Source organism: Tachypleus tridentatus, chromosome 7 (assembly GCF_004210375.1).
Source record: "Tachypleus tridentatus isolate NWPU-2018 chromosome 7, ASM421037v1, whole genome shotgun sequence".
In the NCBI taxonomy this organism is placed as follows: Eukaryota; Metazoa; Arthropoda; class Merostomata; order Xiphosura; family Limulidae; genus Tachypleus; species Tachypleus tridentatus.
This window is the reverse complement of record NC_134831.1, coordinates 122,482,807-122,496,207: the sequence shown is the minus strand read 5'-3', so window position 1 is coordinate 122,496,207 and position 13,401 is coordinate 122,482,807. Positions and strand designations below refer to the sequence as shown.

Genomic DNA, 13,401 nt, shown 5'->3' with positions numbered 1-13,401 from the left:
ATTTTCCAATGTAAAGTTCTCTTAGTGTGAGCTCAAAAGCTCGTATTTATTTCGAAAGTCATGAAGAAAACAAAAATAAATTCCTTTGGTCTGTGTGTGAGAACAAACGTTTCGAAAATACTCGTTCTTGTTTCTACAATGCAGCCACACTTTGTGTGAAAACCCCTTGAGTCACTGGTGTTGCTGACAATAGTCTAGTTTGTCGAATATATAAACAATAAACCAAGCAAGTCTTAATGAATCGTTTCAACGCAAACTTACAACACGTTGGCCTTGACAACCTTTAACCTATGGACGTATAAAATTTCACATTTTGTCTTTCATGTTAGTCTGTACGGTTGGAATATTACAACAATACTTTGAATCTGCAAGCCTCCAAATTATCCTTCTGAGCAAAACTTTGGTATGCAGATAAATATTTATATAATGCTTGTATAAATACAGTGATTATTGCCCATTCTCTTACAAGAACCGAGTGTCACGAACTCAACTAAAGCATGAAAGAACACGACATAGTTACAGTTTAATTTTAAACTAAAATATCGTAGCACTAAACCTAAAAGCGAGATTTAGATTAAACATAAGGAGGAAAGTTACTTCCACTCAAGTGTTCCGAATCTGTCTCATGAAAATAAATATGAAATAATTAAATCGATGTTTCCTATTCCCCCCCCCCGCTAGTACAGCGGTAAGTCTACGGATTTACAACGCTAAAATCAAGGGGTTCGACTCCACTCGGTAGGCTCAGCAGATAGCCCGATGTGGCTTTGGTATAAGAAAATCACGCAACCCTATTCTTTATCGAGCAATGCTGTTATTTCTATATTGTTTCTCCAATAAATATTGTTTGTTTGTTTTGAATTTCGCGCAAAGCTACTCGAGGGCTATCTGCGCATAGCTACTCTTTTATCAACGAATAGTTATTTCTATATTGTTTCTCCAATAAAATTTAGCAGTGTAAGACTAGAGTGAAGGCAGTTAGTCATCACCATCCATCGCCAGCTCTTGGGCTACTCTTTTATCAACGAATAGTGGGACTGAGCGTAACATTATAACGCCCCCACGGCTGAAAGGGCGACCATGTTTGATGTGACGTGGTTTCGAACCTGCAATCCCTAGATTACGAGTCGAACGACGTAACCCACCTGGCCACGCCGGACCTCATAGGTGTTAGTAGATGATTGTAATGGTTAATACAAGTCCACCTTTAAACAGCTGTATCATAACATATGATTAAAATGATATTCGCATGAATAGTGTTCTACAAACATGTGTGTGCAAAAGAGGGAGTGATCCTAATGAATTAACCAGCCGGTATGCAAGTTTCCAAAGTTAATTATTCAATTATCTTTATTTTTATCAAGGTCGCATTGTTGGACAACTATTAAAAGAACAACATGCTGCTATTCTATCGCTTACTGACAGTAGAGAGAGAGAGAAAAAAAATCATATTCATAGAACTGTAAAGTTTTTCATATTTGGCAGAAGAAAGTTTGGAAACATTTTCTGGAGTGAACGTTTTAATATTTGGCAGAAAAAGTTTGGAAAAATTTTCTGGAGTAAAGTTTTTCATATTTGGCAGAAGAAAGTTTGGAAAAATTTTCTGGAGTAAAGTTTTTAATATTTGGCAGAAGAAAGTTTGGAAAAATTTTCTGGAGTAAAGTTTTTAATATTTGGCAGAAAAAAGTTTGGAAAAATTTTCTGGAGTAAAGTTTTTAATATTTGGCAGAAGAAAGTTTGGAAAAATTTTCTGGAGTAAAGTTTTAATATCTGGCAGAAAAAAGTTTGGAAAAATTTTCTGGAGACCAAATTATTTATTTACATGGTTAACTAATTCACAATTTAAACCAGCAGACAGTAATTTCGTTTCGTTAATATAAAAGAGTTGTTGTATCAATTACCACCGAAAACTCAGTTATGTTTGAAATAAAATAAGTTTTAACAGATAAACTTGGTTTTCCGAAAATTGTTTAATTTTGAAGTCAAAGTTCAAGGGAGGTCCAGTTGAATCCACACTTTGATCAACGTGTGTTAGCTGGTTATACTTGTTTCGGAACATCAATTGTTCTGAACACAAGTTAACCAAACACAAGTTAACTAAAGAAACATAAGCTAGATTTATATTACATTGAGAAGTATCAAACATACTGTTGTGTGAGAGTGCTTTGTAGTTATTGGCCCGGCATGGCCAGGTGAGTTAAGGCGTGCGACTCGTAATCTGAGGGTCGCGGGTTCGCATCCCCGTCGCACCAATCATGCTTGCCCTTTCAGCCGTGGGGATGCTATAATGTGATGGTCAATCCCACTATTTGTTGGTAAAAGAGTAGCCCAAGAGCTGGCGATAGGTGGTGATGACTAGCTGCCTTCACTCTTGTCTCACAATGCGAAATTAGGAGACGGCTAGCGCAGATAGCTCTCGTGTAGCTTTGCGCGAAATCAAAAAAACAAATAAACAAATAATTAATCATGGCTTCATGCTAGGCACGCCAGGATATTCAACAAGACGAGATTAAAAAGGGTCTTCTCTCACGAACTAGTTACCCTTTGTAAGTCGATAAGGAACATAAAAGGCTTAGAACAATACAAGCAATTCATACAGCTGTTAGTTGACCACATATTTGTCCTCTTATACCACGCCTTTTTCGTGACTCAAGCCAGCAGCGAGTGACTGACCGGATCTGTTTAAGGTATCTAGTACACGCATAAAATGTATTGTGCCCACATAGGGTCGAATTAAGTAAAGTGCAAGTGTAACAGGTTGGAAAGTATACCTGCTCTCTGCAGAGATAACAAGCAGGTTATTTTGTGTAAAAACGTTTCTAGGTTATCATTTATGTTCAAACTAATTCAGGTCTGACTGGTTTTCTACTAAAAAATAACAGTAAGTACTATCTTTCCAAATTGCTAAACTAGCTATTATAGTGACTATAGATAGCGTAGTAAGCGGAAGACTAGCATATTAAAAAAAGGTTTCCTGCAGAGACAAAGAGGACAACTGGACTTGGCGACTTGAGTATGACAGTTAATGGAAGCAAAAATTGTTTGTAATTTTTATGCTAAACATACTAATACTTAGGTAGAAAACAAAAACGTTAGTCGATTAGTCTGTTGCTACATTGTTAGATATTGCACTGAAACAAACCAGAGTTAGAGAAAACATTCGTTTCGTAGAGTATTTACGTGTCTGTGTACGCTTGCCGTATCATTTTGTGTTAGCTATCTCTCCGGACGGTTCTAGATTAGTTTCGTTTATTGTTAATTTCGCACGAAGGTACACGAGAGATATCTGCGCTAATCTTGCCTAATTTAGTGGTGGACAGTTTGAGGGAAGGCAGTTAGTGAACACCGCCCACCATCGACTCTTGAACTACTCTTTTACCAACGAATAGTAGGAATGAACAAGCATCACTTTAACAACACCCCACCATGTTTGGTGGGACCGAATTCCTAACCCGCCACCCGCAGATTGCGAGTCAGTCACCCAAATCATGCCAGGCCCTAATGATCTAGAATTGATTTCTTTTGTTCTAAGACTAACAATGTGTTGAACCGTGCATTCCAATTGCTCATGTAATCTGGTTATAAATGAACACAGTAACTTAAGCAGATTTTAAGTACAATTGGTGGACACTGTCACAAGAATCTTCAAAATAAAACTTCATTCGTCGATATGTTTTATTTTTATTCTTATTTGCTACAACATCCAAACCTCTCTCATTTCAGTAATTTTGAACTTCTTATGAAGTAGCAACTACGTCAGGAAACGAGAAACCTTCCGATCATGGACATGTGTTCCTTGAAATTGAACTTCTGTACAAATCTGATCTGAAGATTGTTCGTTATATGAAAACATTTCTCACGTATGCTTAAAATACGAAGCTGTGTTTTACATTCCATTTCACAAAGAAACTTATATATTCCAGTCTGTAAAAATTCTACTAACAATAAAATGTCAGCAAAGTGATATTCCTTTATCTAAGAAAATTTATTTTCGAATCATTTAGATTTAAAATTAATTTATGGGCAATGTATATCACTGGCAAATCATGCCATATATAAACATATATCTCAGGCACTGACTCAATGAAAACAGAAATATACAAAACTAAAGTTAAATAAACAAATCTTTCAAAAAATCCTACCTAACTAGTCTCACTCACCTCTGTCAAAGAGCATTAGACATTATAGTTTATATTAGATGTGCTTACCTAACTAGTCTCACTCACCTCTGTCAAAGAGCATTAGACATTATACTTTATATTGGGTGTGCTTACCTAACTAGTCTCACTCACCTCTGTCAAAGAGCATTAGACATTATAGTTTATATTGGGTGTGCTTACCTAACTAGTCTCACTCACCTCTGTCAAAGAGCATTAGACATTATACTTTATATTGGGTGTGCTTACCTAACTAGTCTCACTCACCTCTGTCAAAGAGCATTAGACATTATACTTTATATTGGGTGTGCTTACCTAACTAGTCTCACTCACCTCTGTCAAAGAGCATTAGACATTATACTTTATATTGGGTGTGCTTACCTAACTAGTCTCACTCACCTCTGTCAAAGAGCATTAGACATTATACTTTTATACTTTATATTGGGTGTGCTTACCTAACTAGTCTCACTCACCTCTGTCAAAGAGCATTAGACATTATACTTTATATTAGATGTGCTTACCTAACTAGTCTCACTCACCTCTGTCAAAGAGCATTAGACATTATAGTTTATATTGGATGTGCTTACCTAACTAGTCTCACTCACCTCTGTCAAAGAGCATTAGACATTATAGTTTATATTGAGTGTGCTTATCTAACTAGTCTCGCTCACCTCTGTCAAAGAGCATTAGACATAATAGTTTATATTGGGTGTGCTTACCTAACTAGCCTCGCTCACCTCTGTCAAAGAGCATTAGACATTATAGTTTCACCTCTTCAAAGAGCATGTGCTTATGTGCTTACCTAACTAGTCTCACTCACCTCTGTCAAAGAGCATTAGACATTATAGTTTATATTAGATGTGCTTACCTAACTAGTCTCATTCACCTCTGTCAAAGAGCATTAGACATTATAGTTTATATTGGATGTGCTTACCTAACTAGTCTCGCTCACCTCTGTCAAAGAGCATTAGACATTATAGTTTATATTGGATGTGCTTACCTAACTAGTCTCGCTCACCTCTGTCAAAGAGCATTAGACATTATAGTTTATATTGGGTGTGCTTACCTAACTAGCCTCGCTCACCTCTGTCAAAGAGCATTAGACATTATAGTTTATATTGGGTGTGCTTACCTAACTAGTCTTGCTCACCTCTGTCAACGAGCATTAGACATTATAGTTTATATTGGGTGTGCTTACCTAACTAGTCTCACTCACCTCTGTCAAAGAGCATTAGACATTATAGTTTATATTGGGTGTGCTTACCTGACAAGCCTCACTCACCTCTGTCAAAGAGCATTAGACATTATAGTTTATATTGGATGTGCTTACCTAACTAGTCTCACTCACCTCTGTCAAAGAGCATTAGATATTATAGTTTAATTGAGTGCAAAATAGAACTATACAGATCAATATATTAAACATTACAATGCTTAAATGAGGTCAATTACACCTTTTAATTGAATAATCAACAATACCACATATTCACACAACTAGTTTCACTCTGTGAACAATAAATCACATTTAACTTACAATAGCGTCAAAGCAGTTTATTTACTGAATCCTAATTTGCAGTAATTTGTGCTGATATACAATTATGTCTTGACTGTTTAGACTGACATCTAGCTGTACATATGATTGCATACAGTGCAAATAGAAGTATCATTTATCTTTATGAAACATTCGTGTTTCAAGCAGACAATACAAATAGGTCTGTAGCTTACCATTATAAAATATGTGTTTTAGAAGCTATTTTACTTACATTTATAAAAACAAAAACACTAGAAACAGCATACATATAATACCAACAATTATATATATATGTTTAAGAAAAAACAAATTGGAGAGCCTAGGAACGAGTGTCCCATTTTTTTAAACCCACATAATAAGGATATCACCAGAATATAGAACAAAGTGGCTCGCGTGTATCTAGTCTTGTCCTCGTGCTAACCTTGGATAATTAAAACAGGGTAAAACAGAAACAAAAAATCACTGATTACCTATACAGAGTTTCATGTCCAAACTATCTTCTATCTAATAAAAATTATATAAACTTAATGAACACTTAGTCTCTAAATACAGTAAACAAAACAGAACACTTATAGATCACAAGCACTTTTCGCTTCACTCGCCAGTCCACTCTCTATTTCACCTCGATACAAAACTATCATTCTACCTCTTACAAGCATGTAAAATGTAAACACAATTTATCGATTATCTTAAGAAATCAATGCAATGTAATCGAAAGTATAGCCAACACACACGGTCATGAGCATTGGGGTAACCGGAAGGGGTTAGATGCGGCCATGAACCTTACTGTGGCCCGTGTTTTTATTTTTCACTAGTTTTTTTACTGCAATTCTTAGTTCCGTTTTGTAAAGTTTCACAGTTTTAGGTTATTCAGCTTTCAACTTACATCTCGCTCACTCAAAATCCCATTCACGGTTTCCAAAATCCCAAATTTAGCGTAGTTGTGATTGGCGGTAGCTGAGTGACGTCATGTTGTTTGTATGCTACAGCACTCAATTAACCAATGAGGGAATAATACAGTTTAAATATTGTGCAAATAAACAGAAACTATATGAAAATACAAAAGTTAAAACTTGCGCGCACGTAAAAACACCATTAAAATTCCTGAATAATTTAGTGGTCATAAGTGGAACCTATAGCGTTTTAAAATCATCAGAATCGTTAAATTTATCAAAAAGTTTTATTGAGTTTTGATAAGCTAGTTTCGAGTAGGTTTCCACGCCCACTTTACATTCTAACGTTCGAGGCTTGTCAGAACAACTGGTTAATAAACGGGCGTGGTGCCACTTTTCCATCTTTCATACAATTGAAAAAAAGATGAGAAATGAATATGACAACAGTTGTTAGAAACCACCAGGAAATTTCCTCGGTTCGAACAATTTTTAAGACGTTCTTCAATCAAGTAACGTGTATCAACATTTGAAGTAAGTGTAACGAATTTGAACTGTTTATCATGTTAAAGGTTCCCCCAAATAAACGGTTTACTGGCTCAACTGTACTATGAACGCAAAAAATATAGAGCTAACAGGTTTCAGACATACCACTCAATCTAATGTGTCACACACGAAGACCTACATTTGGTATCCCGTCAACATTGCAACTCTTGCTTTGAAGTGATATATAAACACAGGTACAAAGAAACATCGGTATACAAAAACAAAATGCTTCACTACGTATTTGATTCATTACCTCAGTATGATTCGTTACTAACATATTGTAAATATACAAGATGAGTCAGAGGCCAAGGACATAACCTTGGTCTTGGCTACCTTGGCTTTCTTTTAATTTCCCAGGCGTTATCTAGATGTTATTCTGAGGATGCGCGAAGAAGGTGGCACTTCTAGGTGGGGCACAAGGATACACCCAGACGTGGAATAACGAAGGACTTGGTTTGGTTTTGAATTTTGCGCAAAGCTACACGAGGGCTATCTGCGATATCCGTCCCTAATTTAGCAGTTTATGATTAGAGGGAAGGCAAATAGTCATCACCACCCACCGCCAACTCTTGGGCTACTCTTTTTTACCAACGAATAGTGGGATTGACCTGTACATTATAATGCCCCAACGGTGAAAGGATGAGTATGTTTGGTGCGAAGGAAGGAAATAATTTTAACCTGCTTGATTGTGCTTCATCCTGAGGACAAACCGATCTTTCTGAAGTGTGACAAATCTTCCTTTGATCATATTATTTGAAAGCTTTATATACGTCCCGTTTGTCTAACACAAGACTGAATATCTTACGAAGCCAACAGATTAAAATCTAATTATTGCAACAACTTTTCTCTATGTCTATAAATATGCTTGCATCTTATTTTTATTTTTATAAGTAAGTTAGCCGAAGTTTAGGCACTGATTTATATATGCCATATCGTCATGGAAGGAATTTGGCCTAATAAAAATCTGCACACTAGTCATGGATTAAACTACAACTTATAAATTCTAACCCTTATTTAGATAGTAGATGGAGAGATTTTTTTTTAAATCGAAGTTTCATTGGTCAGTAACGTTAAAACGTATGAAAAGCAAAAACTAGATTTGACATAACAGGAAGGCAGTAAACGGAAATCCAAGATCGTGTTTAACTCGTGCGAGAAATTTCTTTTCCAAGCTAATAAGTCTCAACTGTGTGTTTGTGTGTGTTTTTCGTATAGCAAAGCCACAAAGGGCTATCTGCTCAGCCCACCGAGGGGAATAGAACCCCTGATTTTAGCGTTGTAAGTCCGGAGACATACCGCTGTACTAGCGAGGGGCAAGTCTTAAGTAAGGAGAAGAGATACAGAAAAAACATATATGGATCTAAATAATAAAAATATTAATTGTCATTCCCTTGGTGTCAATCTCATGTGTTTTCTCATTACACACACACAGATATCTATACAGATCTTCAAGGTTAACATATATTGACTATTTTTCTGCTTCTAATACGAATATATATATATATATAGATATGATCCCTTACAAACATATATATATATATATAAATACGATCCCTTAAAAACATATATATAGATATGATCCCTTAAAAACATATATATATAAATACGATCCCTTAAAAACATATATATAGATATGATCTCTTAAAAACATATATAGATACGATCCCTTAAAATATATATAGATATGATCCCTTAAAAAATATGTATATAGATATGATCCCTTAAAAACATATATATAGAGATATGATCTCTTTAAAAAAATTAATGCGAATAGAATTTCTAGAATCGCCAAATAAGACACTTTAAAAGTTTGACACCAGTTTTATAGCCCACGACTTCACATTTACACACGATACACAATACTGCTAAAGTACTCCGTATATGTAGATTCACGAGGTGTGGGGCCTCAGTCATGTTGTGGAATGTCCTGGGATGGGGGGGAGAGGCTTGAACTGAGAAAATCCTGGAATTCTTGGTTTACGCCACTGTACGTGTGTGTGTGAGTTTTCTTACAGCAAAGCCATATCGGGCTATCTGCTGAGTCCACGTCCACGTGAGGGTCTTTTTGTGACATTTTCAGTATTCGGACGTAAAATATTGGTAATTTAAAAGTAATGTGGAAAATACTTTCCAGACACGACGCTGAAAGTTTTTGAATTAATAAATGTCCCCTCAGTGGCACATCGGTATGTCTGCAAATTCACATCGCTAGAAACCTGGTTTCGATACCCGTGGTGGACAGGTCACAGATAGCCCATTGTGCTGCTTTATGTTTAATCCCAAAGAAACAACAAACAATAAATTGAGAAATAGCAAAAAACAAAAGATAGTTTGTTTTGAATAAGCAACTTATTTCGTAAATGTATATATATTTAATCAAAATTATGTAGCATGCTTTTAGTTTATAACGACAACAAAGACTCCAGCTGTATATTAACAGAAGAATAATTTTAATCACGTTGGTCACAGTACAAAAAGTCAGGAAATGGTTTCACACTAACCTAAAGTTCAACCAAACTGCTCCTTGGGTCAGAGAATGAAGAAAACGTATCATTTCTGTACGCTACAAACTTAGTCCACTGTTTGTTAATACACAAATGTGTGTCCGTATATTCGTTAAAACAATTATACGTTTGTTTGCTAATAACGAAAGCCTTACGTCTGAGTCTTTCGTACTCTATTTAAAGTACGTTTTACCTATTACAGTTATTACAATCCCAAAACAAAGGGACAGTTCGAACAAGGCTATTTTCATTAGCCTCGGGCGATTAACCTACTTTTTACTGCGGAACTTGCTTTAAAACATTAAGCCTCGCCCGTTCCTTTTCATGCATTAGAGTTTATTAGCTTAACTCTTTTAATATTCTATCGTAAAAGTCGGAAGTAATTCATGTTCTTACCTAATTTGTTTTTCCAGTTCCAGGCGACCTAGGAGCGCGTTTAAATACGTTCATCAAGACGTTGTAAAAATGTAAAAAACGATTTTTTGTCAAGATCCGTCACCAATGAGTTTCATAGATTTTCCTTAAAATAACTTATTACTGAATAAAATGTAATAAGAACTCTGATATAAACTAAATGATTTCTTCACAGTTTTAAAGGAAAGATTAATAACAAAATAAATCACTTTTTAAATCAACATAATTAACTGTAACTCTAATATTTTGAAAATTAAAAGAAAAAATATAGAGAGAAAGTTCTAGAATAGGTATCCGGCGCTCCACATGTTCGGCCACACGTATGCGACAGTTACTTCGTCTTACCTGCTATCTAAGTGTCTAGTCTGGCGTTGCCCTACTAATAGACCAATAGAAATCTCGTTACTAATTACGTAAGCATGACGTTCCGGAAGCTAGAAGAAAGTAATGTCACGAGAAAGCAATTGTTGTCATTTTTTAAATGTCGTTTTAAAAAACTTTGTAAACTAAGGATGTTGTATGAATATAGTTTATGTTATAGTAACGTCTGTTTTCTTAGGTCTCAAACACGTTATCAGTGAATTGTCCACGTTAATTTCAAAATTTGTAGGAACTTTTTGTTTGTCCATATAAAACGTGCCAGTACAAATTAAACTAATTTATTGGCTGTAAAAGTTGCTAATATATTGCATGTGTAATACGAATATGGGATTAGATTAGACGGCAGTCCAACAATGTTTAATAAGGATATGGAACTAGATTAGAGGGCAGTTTAACAGTGATTAGTAAGAATAAAGAATTTGATTGGACGACAGTTCAGTAAAGTTTAGTACAAATAAATAATTTGATTGGACGACAGTTTAGCAAAGTTTAGTAGAAATAAAGAATTTGATTGGACGACGGTTCAGCAGTGTTTAGTACAAATACAAAATTGTGTCTTGGAAACAATGTAAAGGTAGTCGAGTGAGTGTGTTTGTGTGTGTTTTTTACAGCAAAGGACTATTTGCCGAGTCCACCGAGGGGAATCCAACCCCTGATTTTAGCGTTTTAAATCTGTAAACTTACTGCTATACCAACGGGGAACAAACGTAGTTGAATGTTTATATATTTGTGTATTTTTAGTCACAATTTCATTCCGTTCTCACAAAGTTTACTTGCGAAAGTGATAATCAAACAACCGTAGATTCTACAGGTATTGAAAATCCAATTCTAAAGTTTCACCAAAGGCCAGATATTTAATTCTTCATAACTGTATGTTTGTTTGTTTCACATATTCGCTCATAATCAAACAAGCATTATCCCTAGATTTGTACTGACAGACTTTAGGGGAAGACATCCAGTCAACAGCACTCACCACCAACTATTCGACCACTTTAATCGAATGGTAGAATTTGTCCGTCACTTTACATAATTGAGTAACTTTTACAAATATATAACCATAACAGTTTATTAAACTGAACTAGTGACCAATGAGTTTTGCGTGTGAAAGCTTTTTTAATAGCCAGTCGTTTATATGCTAAGCTACATAACACACTACAAGGTGTCGCTCGCTATATAAATAACAGGTTTACTCTTCCTTCCAATTAGCCTAACGACCATTTCTCGTCTATCTTCGCTAAGTAAAGACAAATAAATTATTCAGCTGTAGGTTTTACACCTAATAGTTCTTCCACGAAATAATAAAAGGCCATATAGCCGATGAGTTTTCTAAAGGTAGAACTTTGTTCATCAGGAAGACCTGTTGGTTTGTTAAGCATCGAAAGTGGATTCGAAACAGCTTCAGCCACGAGGGGCGTGATGCCTAGAACCTATATTTTTGTGTAAACATTGTGAGTTATTCTAAAGTGTTTACAAACATCTCACTTCAAAAACAAAATCAGGAAAAGAAACGTTCAAGATTGGCGAGAACCCAACATTGCTATCGGTTATTCTTTAAAACTGAGATGGAAAGTCATGAGTATGACTCCAAGACTGCATTCTTAGAGGTTATGTATTATCCTTGAACTTCTCCCAGAAGATCCACACGAAGAGTTGAATCTGTACTGCAATAACTGGCTTTAGAAGAAATCGCTAACCTTGGCTGGACAACACTTCTACTGATGTAACTCAGTTTTCTCTCTATGGCGACACGTATTCCGCGTCTATGTACCCTTTTTGAAAACAGTTCGAATGTCTTCAGAGAACGACTTTGGTTGATGAGGATGGGGAGATGCAATCTGAATCGGAATTGTTGACAAGTTTTCCACCTGACTTCACTTGTTTTCAGGAAACCAAGAAGAGGTTGGTTGTGACTATCACTTCTACCGATTCACGGTGGAACTTGTTATCTTTCCTTCACTTCAAGAAATATTCCATCAGCTGAACAGTCGCGTATCTGCGGACTTACACTGCCAGAAACCGGGTTTCGATACCCGTGTTGGGCAGAGCATAGATAGCCCTTGGTGTAGTTTTGTGCTTTATAGCAAAAGCAACGACTTGAGGTAAAATACGCTTTGACCAAAATAGTTTCGTAACAGGTTACGTGCCAACCCAATCCCATTGACTATCAAAACGTCTGGGACACAGTTTCAGTGATTGAACCATCAACAGACATGTTAATTACATAAACATTCATGGAAAGCATGATCTCTGAATCTCAAATCTACTTAGTTTTACTTACCTAAAGTCATCAACCTACTGTTAGTGTCATGACCGGCCTAATTAGTGCAACACAAGATAGAACATAAAGTGCAATTGTTAGAAATAATACAATATTTTTAAGTATGTACCACGTTATTTCAATAATACAAATAACAGTTGGTATGAAGAACAAACACTGTTAGCATGTTGACAGTGTAAACCAACTAATCTATATGAACGATTTCAAGAATATCCACATTTTGCTAATTTATACTCTAGTTTCACTAACTGTTAGGTAAATGTGGATGGTAAATGACCATTATTCCCTTCAAACTTTGCTTTTGTGACCTGGATAATGAAATTTAGAAATTAACCTGTTTTCTATGTAAAAACTGGCAAATTTGCACATTTTCATTTACATAAGGTCTGAATAAAACAACACATGAATCAAGATTTACATGTATTTATACTAAAGTTATACAAAATTGTTTAGAAATGAGTAGTTTTTCTAGATTTGCGACTGTAATGTAAATCATTTTCACATATCAGCCCCCAAATATAGTCTCCCATCATGTTTTCGTTATACAACCCCAGGTCACCAAAGCAAATTTTGGAGACAAAAATGTGTCTTTTCCATTTACTTTAAGCATAAGCAATTGGGAAATAACACTTTCTGTCTGGGAACAATAAAAAGTATACATTTTGTTACTACTTTGGTTTTACTCCACTTTATCTTACAATAG

At 35.5% G+C, this 13,401-nt stretch overlaps 1 pseudogene across 1 annotated transcript in view; it reads right to left on the bottom strand.

Annotated features, from left to right (window-relative positions):
- The window catches only part of LOC143256516 (chitin synthase chs-2-like), a 53,558-nt pseudogene extending 43,191 nt beyond the window's left edge, over window positions 1–10,367 (bottom strand). The window contains exon 1 of the transcript XR_013031394.1: window positions 10,022–10,367. The product of XR_013031394.1 is annotated as a chitin synthase chs-2-like (transcript). The remainder of the gene's footprint in view (window positions 1–10,021) is intronic.
- Between the last annotated feature and the right edge of the window lie 3,034 nt (window positions 10,368–13,401).